The sequence below is a fragment of the Hyaena hyaena genome, unplaced genomic scaffold (assembly GCF_003009895.1).
Source record: "Hyaena hyaena isolate Hyena2069 unplaced genomic scaffold, ASM300989v1 scaffold_42, whole genome shotgun sequence".
NCBI lineage: Eukaryota > Metazoa > Chordata > Mammalia > Carnivora > Hyaenidae > Hyaena > Hyaena hyaena.
The window spans coordinates 549092-562532 of NW_024080674.1; positions in this window are offsets into that span (position 1 = coordinate 549092).

Sequence of the window (13441 nt, forward strand, 5' to 3'; positions counted from 1 at the left end):
TTACTGCTGTCAGGTTTTTCTTTTCTTTTTTTTTTTCATAGTTTATTGTCAGGTTGGTTTCCATATAACACCCAGTGCTCATCCCCACAAGTGCCCTCCTCCATGCCCATCACCCCCCTTCCCCTCTCCCCCATCCCCATCAGCCCTCAGTTTGTTCTCAGTATTCAAGAGTCTCTCATGGTTTGCTTCCCTCCCTCTCCCCAACAATTTTTTCCCCTTCTTCTCCCCCGTGGTCCTCCATTAAGTTCCTCCTAATCCTCCTATATGTGCAAACATATGGTATCTGTCCTTCTCTGCCTGACTTATTTCGCTTAGCATAACACCCTCGAGTTCCATCCACATTGCTACAAATGGCCAGATTTCATTCTTTCTCATTGCCATGTAATATTCCAGTATACAGATAAACCACCTCTTCTTGATCCATTTGTCAGGTGATGGACATTTAAGCTCTTTAGTAATAAATAAATAAAAAAATAAATAAATAAATAAATAAATAAATATGGCTGTGAAAAGTCTTGCAATGAAGGACTTTTGCTGGACTTCTGCCAAGATTTTCCCAATTCTGTTTGAACATAAAACATGTCCCTGATGACCCATTTGGTTACATCTTGTGGCGGAGTGTACTCTAGAAGGTACTTTAGGAAATTGTAGGTTATATGATTTCCTCTGCTTTCTAGTCACAACTACTGTATTCATACAAGCCAAACAGATCTACACAGATTAAATAAACTAGAGATTGTTAATCTGCTTTAAATGTATTACAAAGTATTTGCTCTAGGGAACAGAAATGAGTCAGTTGTGTAAATATGTTAGTCGTCCAACCGTAATGGTTATGATTTATTGAGTACTCACTATGTGCAGGAAATAAACACCTCAAGCATCTCATCTGATCCTAAAGATAACATAAGCAATAGATGTTTTAGCCCTATTTTATAGATGAAGAAACAAAGGCTCTGTGAATTGAAATAACTTGCCTGCAACCACATGGCTAGAATAGGGCAGATTTCACATTTAAATTCAAGTGTCCATTCAAATCATATGCCTGCAACGACTACCTCTTTCTCTTCTGCCTCCCATAGCCTCTCAAATAAATAAGTCATGGGATGAGAAGTACAGCATAGAGAACAGAGTTAATAATATTGTAATAACACTGTGTCTTAATAGACAGTGACTACATTTATCCATGGTAGGCACTGAGTAATGCATGAAATTGTCAAATCACTATGTTGAAAATCTGAAACTAACATAACACTGTATATTAATTATACTTCAATAAGAAAGGAACTTAAAAGCATTTTTTAAAAGAAGCTTGAATGAAAAGTCACTTATATTTGTTCAATGTTGCCCAAGCACTTTCTTCCAGGAGGTTTGCACTCTACAGTTTGCATTTGGTACATATTTCATGCCTGGAAAGATATCTGGATCTATCATGAGGACACACAGGTACGCCAGACCCCAGGAGCTCATGTGGTTTCCACTACATTATAAAATCTCAACTGAAGTCACTGTTGGAGAATAGGATTCAAATCTAGACCTAAGCTTCGACATTTTAATTTTCTATTTTAATTAGGTAAAAATAAAAGAGTAGCTTCATAACCATAGCCCAAATCCATGCAACATGGTACTGGAGTGAATGAAATCAAGTATTTGGGCCATAATGATATGTGCCTTTGAATAACTGAATTCTATACTTTAATAAATGTGTTTCTAAAAATTTGCATTATAAAGACATTAACACAATCTTTCCCTGGGTCTATAAACACACAGACGAAAGGAAGAGATTTCAGTAGTCTATATTTTCCCCCCACAGGCAAAGGTATTGGATAGATTTTTCAAGTTCCTGAAAAATGAAGTCAGGTGTGGCCAACACAATGATCCCTGCCTAGAAAGGGGTGACCAACTTACATCCTACAGAAGGGACCCAAGCAACAAGTACAAAGAAAGCTATCTAGGCAAAATGTAATGGAATTTATTTTGCTTTATAACTCTAGACTAGAATCCCATCCAAGAAAACCACAGATCCAGCCAGCCTCGCCCTGTGGGGGATGACAATATATGAGAGATCTTCCTGCAGAGCACTGCCCCTGGTCAGACAACAGTTACCTTGTGGAAGAAACAAACAAATCAATGATCGTCCAAGAGAAATCTTGTTATTTTTGCTACTTAGGATCCCCTTCTTCTGGTAAAAGCACATTGGGCCTGCCCTATAGTGAGGACTTTGCCTGATGAAAAGTACCTTCCCTTTCCTGATTCAGGGATGCATGTAGGAGCCAAAGTAAGCTTCCTACATACTTTCCCCTTTGAGTGTGAAATCTTCCGAAAATTAAAAAAAAAAAAAAAAAGAACACATATAGGCTGATAAACTTCATCGGTGGCATCCTAAAGTAAGAGCCCATCAGTTCTGGCTATGACTCCCCTCTCCCCATGAACTTGGTTGCCTTCTTGTTTTTTTCCTAATCTGTTTCTAGAGCTTTCCCTTGGAACTTGTTCAGTCCCTTCTTTTTTTTCAGTGAATTACTTATCTGCCTAAGATGCTAAGGTATACTTTCTGTTGCTTACTTTCTGCTGCCTTTAACCAAAGAAGTTCCAGATGAGGAACTTCATGAAAGTATAATAATGAACTTGACAAAAGAGCAGAGAGTGAAATGAAACAAAGATTACTCTGTAACCATTCTAGTGAACATCATGGTCCACCTGCAGTTAAACAAGCAGGCAAGTATATCAGCTGAACGAGGAAAAGTTAAGTCGTAAGTTCTACCTATCCTTTGAAGATGTCAGGAGCTTACTCCATGTGTGGCAAAATTCTGGGAAGGGAATGTGTACCAGGAAGGAAGCAGAGGGACACAGGAAGGTGAGGAAGGACCTCAAGTCTTATTTTTGTAGTACAGTAAACCTTGGTTTGAGAGCATAATTCATTCTGAAAACATGCTTGCAGTCCAAAGCACTAGTATATCAAAGCAAATTCCCCCATAAGAAATAATGGAAACTCAGATGATTTGTTCCACAAACCAAAAATATCCATATAAAAATGATTAGACTACTGTAATATAATACAAAATAATAAAGAAAATAAAAATATAAAGAAAAATAAATTAATTTGCACTTACCTTTGAAAACCTTCGTGGCCTGTGAGTGGGACACAAGAGAGGAGGGTTATTGTGTAGGACGACATTTACAATCACTGATGGAATCATTGCTATCTACTGGCTCGATGGAAGCTTTTTGTTTTCATGCAACTTCAACAAGCAACTTATCCAATGACCTAGAATGAAGCAAAGCATTCCTAGGCTCACTCTCGTCTGGAAAAGAAAAGGAGTGTCCATAGGGTCTTGGAAGTGACAAAACATACACTAGTGGTGGTTGTGGGCACCTTCCAATGGCCTGAAAAGACAGTGAATTCTGCCAAATATCGCGGTCTGAGACTGAGCATCTGAGCGTGGGAAATGATCACCCACAATTCCAGAGGTGGGGGGAGGAGGGGGGGGGGAGAGAGAGAGAGAGAGAGCGAGCACCATTGGCTCAGCTGGGATCATGTGACATCTGGAATCATGTACTACTCATATTGCAAGAAATTTATTAGAAATGTTTGTTCATCTCGCAGAACACTCATAGCAAGTTACTGGCAATCCAAGGTTTTACTGTATTTCCATTTCTTGATGTGTAAATAGAAGTACACATTGTAAAAATACTAGAACGGAAATCTTTAAGATAAGCAAAAGTCTGCCTCTCTTTTTAACTACTCCTTGGCTTTAGTTTTCTAGGGCTGCCACAGCAAAGGATCATGGAAGAGGTGGCTTCAACAACAGAAACGTATTTGCTCACAGTCATGGAGGAGCCAGAAGCTTGAGATTCAGGTGTCTTCTAGGGGTCACAAGAGAAGAATCTGACACAGGCCTCTTTCCTTGGCCTGGAGATGGTCATCTTCTCATTGCCTTCTCTCTTCTTCATCACACGTGGTGTGTCCAAATCTCCAGTTCTGCAAGGACACCAGTCATATGGGACTGGGGGGCATTCAGATAACCTCATTTTAACTTAATTACCTCCACAAAGACCCCTCTACAAACATGGTCACATTGTGAGGTAGGACTTCATAATTTTTTTAATGTTTATTTATTCTTGAGAAAGAGAGAGACAGAGGAAGAGCATGAGTGGGGGAGGGACAGAGAGAGAGAGAGGGAGACACAGAATCTGAAGCAGGCTCCAGGCTCTGAGCTGTCAGCACAGAGCCCAACGCAGGGCTTGAACCCACAGACTGTGAGATCATGACCTGAGCTGAAGTCAGATGCTTAAGCGACTGAGACACCCAGGCGCCCCTTGAGGTAGGACTTCAACACATTATGGGGGTGGGGGGACAATTCAACACATAACCCACCTGTTTGCCCAGTTGCCCATCCATGTTCTCCAAAGGTCACCTCTGTCCTGCAAGTTTATTCCTTTCCATTTCATAACTGTATGTGTGCATGTGCCCACAAACATACATTCATGTGTGGGGTTTGTTTCTTTTTAAGGAAGTATACAAATAGGCTCATACTATACACATTTTATATACCTTTGTCTTTTCACCCAAAGCTCTATTTTGGAGATTTTTTTTTTCCATCTAAACACAGACAGACTCACGTTATTCTTTTTGAAGCTTCACTCTTCCTCTTGATTCCACCCTTGAGATTACAACTGTGGAAACGTCTTGGTCTGACACACATCCTTCTTTGTTTTCCGTTGGAAAAGGAGTATACCACCGAGGCTTCTTGGGGTCCAAGAATCAGGAAATTACTCTAGCAACCTAAGCAAAAGAAACTGTTCCAGGCTGCTGGAAATTTACTGACTCACTCCTGTCGGGGGCCGGGGGGACACCGCGGAAAGGTCTTCCCAAAGACTGAGCAAGCTCTGCAGGGTCAGGAAGCAAGACCACCTGTGAAGACCCCGCGGAAGGTCCTGTTTGCTCTGGGAGCCGCTGCTGACATGAGTGAACTTGAATCCTATGGTCTCTAACACAATGACATGCAGCATGTGGCAATCGAGTGCTGAAATATGGCTGGTCCCAAAACAGATGCACTGCAGGTGTGGAACATACACCGATTTCCAAGATATCACACAAGGAAGATAATGTAAAATACTTTATGAGTAATTTTTATAATTACACATTGATGATATTTTGGATATATGGGATCAAATAAAATATATGATTAAAAATTAGCTAAATCTGTTTCTTCTTATCTTGTTTTGGTAGCTATTATAAAAAATTTGTTTGGGCAACTATTTTTTTATTTTATTTTTAAAAAATTTTTAATGTTTATTTTTCAGAGAGAGAGAGAGAGAGAGACAGAGTGTGAACAGGGGAGGGGCAGAAAGAGAGGGAGACACAGAATCTGAAGCAGACTCCAGGCTCTGAGCTGTTAGCACAGAGCCCAATGCTGGGCTCAAACTCACAAACTGCAAGATCATGACCTGAGCCAAAGTCGGATGCTTAACCGACTGAGCCCCCCAAGCATCTCTATTTTTTTTTTATTTTAAAATTAGATGTGTAGTTTGTAATGGTGACTTGAATCATATTCTATCAAGCCACTAGTCACTTCTTTCCTGGCGGAAAAGCCAAAACCCTAGTGTGATGAGACTAGTTGGCCAAGTTCAGGTCACGGGCCTGGTCTCCTGGCAGGACCCAAGCATTACCGGCCTGTGGGTTCACTGCTGCCACAGGGTTGCCCACAGCCTGGAGCAGTAATACCTGAAAGGAAATTAAGATGATCAGAAAGAAGAAATTGATGCTGGGTGGCAAAAAAAAAATGCTATGTGCCCAACATGAGAAATTAAATCCTGACACATACAAGGCAATTAAAATGCATCTGTTGAAGTGAATGAATACCTGAATGAGTGAACAGACATGGTGCAGTCATGATTACTTTCTCCTCACTGTGACCTGTTCATCAGGTCCCCACTTCCATCCTGGACCCACATTTCAAACTATAAGTAACTCTGCATTGTTGCTTTCATGAATTACGTACCTAGCACTATTTATCTGCGTTACCGTTGTGCAGAGAAGTGCACTAATTTCTGTTATGACTCATTCATTTTGTTTATCCATTCCACTTTCACTGAGTGAGCCACAAAGTCACATCTGAGACCTCTTCTTTCTCTATCTACACTCACACCTAGAGTGATCTCATCCAGTCTCAGAGCTTAAATATCAAATGATATTTAGATTTAAATATCACACATGTCGATAACTTCCAAATTCATATCTCTGGGCCAGACCTCTCTCTCAAATTTGAGACTCTGCCAAATATCTAACTACCCAGTTGGCATCTCCAGAGGGATGACTAATAGACGCCTCCAACTCAATTTGTCCAAAATGGAAATGAAACCATTTCCTCCTGCAGCCTTCCCCATTTAGAGAAATAATAGCTTCGTCTTTCAGTTGGTCAAGCCAACTGGAGCCCTCCCTGCCCCCTCCTTTCTGTGACTGTACACATAGAACTTGCAGGAAATACTGTTGGCTCTAGGCTCAAACATATCTGGAGTGTGAGTGCCTCCCACCGTATCCAATGCTGTATACTTGATCTGACTGCCACGGCCATAGCTGCCTTACTGGTCTTTCTACTTCCACAATTGCTTGCTAACAGTATATCCTCAACCAGTTTCCAGAGAGAGTTCTTTCTCTTTCCGGTTTATGGCTACATAATTGTCATATAACGCGACATTTGTTTTAGGTGTATACGACATAATCACTTGATACGTGTGTGTGTGTGTGTGTGTGTGTATTATGAAATGGTCATTATAATAAGTTTAGTTGAACATCTATCATGTCACATAGGTGCAATTTTTTCTTGTAATGAGAACTTTTAAGATCTACTCTCTTAGCAACATTTTTTTATATGTTTATTTATTTTTGAGAGAGATAGAGCAGGGGAAGGAAGAGAGAAAAGGAGACACGGAATCTGAAGCAGGCTCTAGGCCTTGAGCAGTCAGCACAGAGCCCAATGCAGGGCTTAAATCCACAAACTGTGAGATCAAAGTTGGACACTTAACCAACTGAGCCCCCCCAGGCACTCCTCTTAGCAACTATGAAACATACAATATAGTTTTGTTAACTGTAGTCACCACACTGTACATTTAGTTTCCACAGCTTATCTTATAACGTTAGATCTTTTGAACACTTTCACCTATTTCCTCGCCCCCCAAGCCTCCACCTCTGGAAAATACCAACCAATTCCTTCTACTTTATGAGTTTGGTTTTTTAGATTCCATATGTAACTGAGATCATATAATATTTGTCTTTCTCTATGTGACTTGTTTCACTTAGCATAATGTCCTCAAGATCCATCTATATTGCCTCAAATGGCAGGATTTCCTTCTTTTCTGCAGGGAATAATATATATTATATATATACATATATAACATATATATATGATGTATATATATTATATACATCACATCGTCTTTATCCACTCATCCACTCATGGACACCCAGGTTATTGTCATTTCTTAGTAATTGTGAATAATGTTGCAGTGACATGTCGGGGGAGATAGCTTTTTGAAAGAACTCCATTTTTAAGTCAGTCATAAATTATGACATGTCATTTGTCTACTTAAAATCCTGCAAGGCACCCCATTTCACTGAAAGTAATAGCCGGAACCATGACAATGACCTTCAGTGCCCTAAATGATCCAGCACCCCCATCCCTTCACCCTCTGCTTTCCCTTCCATCTCTTCTGCTTCCTCACACCTCTACAGCCATACAGAGCCTGACATGGGGCTTGAACTCACGAACCGTGAGATCACAACCGGAGCCAAAGTCAGATGCTTAACCGACTGAGCCACCCAGGCGCTCCCCCCACCCATTTTCTTAACTGATACATCCTAACTGTCTAGAGAAATGCCCAGCACAGAGAAGGTGTTTGCTAATTACTTGGTGAATAAATGAGTGAATGACCCTGGCGTCAAAAGCCAAGAATCTACCCTCAAGGAAGTTGCAGTCTAAAATATTTGCCTTCCTAGCAACCAATCCTCTTGTTAAAATTACCCTTTGCTAATAATTAATTTCAGTGTGCATCCAGGGTGAACTATTCCTTACCCAGAGCAAGAAAGGAATTGCTCAGGGTCATTTGAAGGAGGAAATAGGAAATTTATATTTATTTTACCAAAAGGAGATCTGTTGGCTGTTCTCGGCCCTTCTCCTGCCAGCAGATGGATCAGGCCCTCCTCTATTTACACCGGCATGTTAAAGCACCTGATCTTCGCAGAAACTGGATAATGGACTATAACGTTATTGGACTGCAACTGCCTCATCTCTAACGTGGAGAAAATGTATTTGCATTTTATGGTGTTGAATCCTCACCCGCTTCATGACCTTACCATCTGTTCCCATCTGTGGAATATTCCAAACGACCAAATAACACTAAAATCACCTAAAAGAGTTTTTTTATTAGTTATAAACTTTTACAATTCAATTTAAAAAGTTTATAGTCCTGAACGCTGCGAGAGCTACCATTTTCCGAAGCAACATCCTGCTCCTCATCACCTGGGTCTGACAGCAGCTCTGACCTTTTCTAATATCTTTCACCAAAAGGAGAAGATTTGAAAAGGAGATAATAAATGACCAAGGCTTTATTGACATTATGATGTGTAATATTTAAAACAGGTTATGGTTATTAGACCGTGGGAGAGGATGCCTTAGTACATAATTATCCGTCCCCTGTAGGCTGGCTTCTTTTACTGATAAAACATCTTTCATGGGTTTTAAAACTTGCAGAGCCGATAAAACTGTGCAGGAGCAAGAAGGATTGCATGCTGCTCAACTCATCATCAGAACTGTCGGCCAAATTCAAAGGCTAGACCACTTAGGGCTGCTGCTGCTATCAGAGAAGGGGGTGTGCTCGCTCCTGGAGAACTTCCAGAGCAAGGGCTCCCTCATAGGGGGAAAAACAAATCTGTGATCCTATGGAAGGTTCATTTTCTGTCAACTGCAATAAAGGGAGCCTTAGTCTAAGGATTTGTCCAAGGACATCCTCTTTGTTTACAATCAAGAATCATAACTAATGCTGAGTGAAATAAGTCAGGCAGAGAAAGACAGACACCATATGTTTTCACTCATAAGTGGAACAGAAGAAACTTAACGGAGGACCATGGGGAGGAGAAGGGGGGGAAATAGTGGGGGAGAGGGAGGGAGGCAAACCATGAGAGGCTCTTGAATACTGGGAACAAACTGAGAGCTGATGGGGGAGGGGAGAAGGGATGGGGGGAGATGCATGGAGGAGGGCACTTGTGGGGATGAGCACTGGGTGTTACATGGAAACTAACTTGACAATAAACTATAAAGGAAAAAAGAAAAGAATCATAACTAATGGAGGACAAAGGACATCTTTTCTCTACCCCGCCCAATTCACAGCACATCTAATTGGGATCAACACCACTTCCAGCATCGAGAAGCTTAGATTTCTCTGATTTATCTGGGAATGAATGCTATGGATGGGGGGGGGGGGGGAAGCTAATGGGCCCTCAACTGTTCTACTGCCTCTAAGTATTTCCCGCTCTATCCCTGTCCTCAAACCCTCATATAATCTTCCTACTCCTTATAGCACCTAAGGCATAAATCAGATGTGAGAACTATTCTTGGAAAATCTGTCCATTAAGCTATTAGTTTTAACCATTTAAATCCTATACCTTGTAACATGTATTGGTATCAGGGAAGGGAAATACTTCCCTGCTTATTCTTTGCCAAATTGTTTTAGCCCTTGTTTATTCCTCCAAATCAACTTTGTAACACGTGTTAGGCTCACTATAAAACCTTGTTCAGGGTGATTCCAACTAACATGTCAATGTACAGATTCACCTGGGGGAATTAGCGTTTTTACAACATTGAGCCTTCTCGTTGACAAACATGACCTCCCCCCATAAAATCCAGGTGGATATGGCTCTCAACCATCTCACGACATCTAACAATTAAATCCTGTTATCACAAATTATAACAAGCATTATTCAGGAATGTGCATATGCACTGCAATAATAAAGTCAATCCAGGAATTATCCACAACATTTTTTGGCTACACTTATATCTTATTATGCTGATAAATTCTGAATGAGATGGGGGATCCGAATGGTTGTAATTTAACTCCCCTTACACAAGGAGGGGCGATTGGATAAGACAGCTAGAACTCTTCCGCAGTAAACATAGGTATAAACATAAATAAATATAGTATTTGACAATCACTACTTTAAAATAAAAGAGGGGTGTCTGGGTGGCTCAGTTGGTTAAGCGTCTAATACTTCATTTTGGCTCAGGTCATGATCTGGTGTTCTTGAGTTTGAGCCCTGCATCAGGCTCCCAGCTGACAGTGTGGAGCCTGCTTGGGATTCTCTCTCTCCTTTTCTCTCTGCCCCTCCCCCCATTTGCTCACTCTGTCTTTTTCTCTTTCAAAATAAGTAAACATTAAAAAATGTTTTAAAGAAAAGAAAATGTGTGGCTAAAGAATAACGGTCTTATAATATTTATTTGAAAATTGGGGTGCTTGAGTGGCTCAGTTGGTTAAGCATCTGACTTCGGCTCAGGTCATGATCTCGTGGCCCGTGGGTTCGAGCCCCGCATTGGGCTCTGTGCTGACAGCTCAGAGCCTGGAGCCTGCTTCGGATTCTGTGTTCCCCTCTCTCACTGCTCCTCCCCTACTCATACTCTGTCAGAAATGAATAAATGTTTAAAAAAATGATTCTAGATTTCTATAAATGGCAAGGTTCTCACAAAGTCATTCTGGTTTTTGTTTTGTTTTCTTGGACAAGATCATTGTAAACTCATTTGATAATCTTATTGGCTATTGGAATCCTATCTTTTTAATTTAAAAAAAAACAGCTGGTTTATTTCTTGGAGCAGTAAAGTTTTGAAGGTGTACTGAAGAGAAATTTACGTATAGCATCTCCAGGAAAAGTTTATCGGAGCAAAATATCTCTGAACTAGGTCTCTAATTCCAGAATCTCATAGAAGGTTAGATTTATATCAGTAGTTCAATAAGCAATGGCATTCTGTGTTTGTTTACTAGCCTTGTTCACCAAAAAAGAAGCAAATCCAAAATTTAATATCTGGATGATCCAAAAATGTTCAATAAATAAAAAACTGAAAGCCACAAAATCACCAATTATGAAAAAAATGCAAGATGAAGCAGTGCGTGAATAAATGCACAGCTGCATTCATGCGTTCACAGTTTAAGATTTTATTATATTACATTATAAAAATCTGCAACATGAACACCCTGGTTTCAAAACTAACTTGATTTTGCTTTTCTGAATTTCAACAACAATGCCTGCTGTTCTATTATAAGTGACAAGCGAGAATAAATGGAAAGATGCTTAAATATACACATAAAGGAGGAGAGAGAGAGAGAGAAGGAGAGAGGGAGGGGAGAGAACAGGATTTGGGTTTTGGGAACTATCTTACTCGAAACTGACTGGAGTAGAAATATATCCAATTGGTTCTCTGCTGAATGCTGACTGGTGCGGGAACTGGAAAAAAAAATCCTGGGAACTTTAGTAGAAAAGAGAGTCAAATGCGGATGTGACCATGGGACACAGGCGCCCCCTCATTTACAGAGATTCTGCGACAGGCACTTTCCCCGTAACACAGAATGACCATGTGCCGTGCGGGAGCCCATCTTATCTGTATCGTAAGCAACCAAGTGGCTTCCATTATTTCTGGGCTATACATATTTGCATTTACAATTGTGGAATACATTAATCTTTTATCTCCTTCCACCCACTCCTAGATTATGCACGACGGTGTCAGAGGACAGCGTTTTTACAGGGTTTTTCTCTATCCAATTTGCTTCCCTCAAACCCTTGAGGAAGTGATCTCATCAACCCCATCCAGGGCAAGACTTGAAAGTAGCTTTGCCACCCCACGAAAACAACATTTGTATTTGAACTATTGACATTAATAAATACTTTATTTCACCCTCCCCAGACCGTTCCTTTGTTTGTTCCCTGGAATAATTTATATACATTTGTCTCCTCCATTCCATTGCCGCTCCTTCGAATAGGACCACTATGGTTTGACTTTGTATCCCTTCCCTCAGCCTTGTTCACGGTTTTGTAAAGCACCCAAGTGACATCCATTGAACCAACCCATTATACCCCTGAGCTATTTTGGTGCAGATATTCTGCCCACATGTAGGAATGACAGAAGCCCAAATTTTCCAAACTCGTTTCCACGTTAATACCTTCACTCTGGTTCCCTATGCTTAGAAGAATCTTCCCTCCATGTGACCTGCTGGGTCTTTCTATCACATCGTGAGGCGTCTGCTACAAGCCACGTCCTTAAAGAAGTCTTCCCTCACCCCTGTATCTAGAGGTGATAAGGCTCTGTCCCCAGCCCTTTTCAGGCCCACTCTGCCCCTGGTGTTCTACCTTGTTTTCCTCCCTTTCACTCATTACTGTCTGAAATTATGTTATTTATTCATCTGCATGCTCGTGTTATTGTCTTCCCTTACCACCGTAAGGAAAGCTCTAGAAGGTCAGGGATCGAATCTGATTATTCAGCTGGGGCAGAACAGGCAAGCAAGGAACACTTGCTGAATAAAGATCAGATGCCCATGTCACTAAAGGTTTGATTTGCCTGGCCTCTCTGGACAGACTGTGAATCTGCAAGCAATGCCCATGTACTAAACACCTACTACATCAGGCACAGAACCAGGGACATTACACGTTTATATGTGTATTTTTTTTAAGTTTTACTTATTTATTTTCAAGAGAGAGAGGCAGAGAGAGAGAAAGAGTGCACAAGTGGAAGAGGGGCAGAGAGAGAGAGAGATACAGAATCCGAAGCAGGCTCCAGGCTCTGAGCTGTAAGCGCAGAGCCCAATGTGGGGCTCAAACTCATGAACCATGGGATCGTTACCTGAGCTGAAGTTGGACACTTAACTGACTGAGCCACCCAGGCACCCCTTTATGTGCATATTTTTAACGCTCACAACAACCCCATGAGGTAGACATATTAGTCACATTTCATAGCTGAGAAAACTCAGACCAAAAGGAGAGGCAGCTGGTAAGCCGCAATGCTGAGATTTGAAGCCGAATCCCGCTGGCTCTGCCTCTGCATTCTTTCGATTCACAAACTTACTTGTCCTACAAAGCTCCTTCCCACCCCTCGAAGCAAGTCCCTATGAGAAATAACCAAAATAACCAAAAACAAACCTTGCATCGTTAAAACAAGGATGAATGCCTAGTTTTTGAGCCCCCGTGCAAAAGGAAAATACGATCCCTTGTCAAAAAAAAATGAAAATAAAAAATTTGAAGATCGTGACAACAAGGTCCTATACTAAGCATTCAGTAGTGTTGTAGGCCCTTCGAAGAATGAGAGCATGTGACCATCCACATTGCAGTCCCATGGAAACAGCCCTGGAAACACACATATATCCTTGGAGGAGACGATGCTCTCATTAGCTTGGGAACGTGCATCAAGAA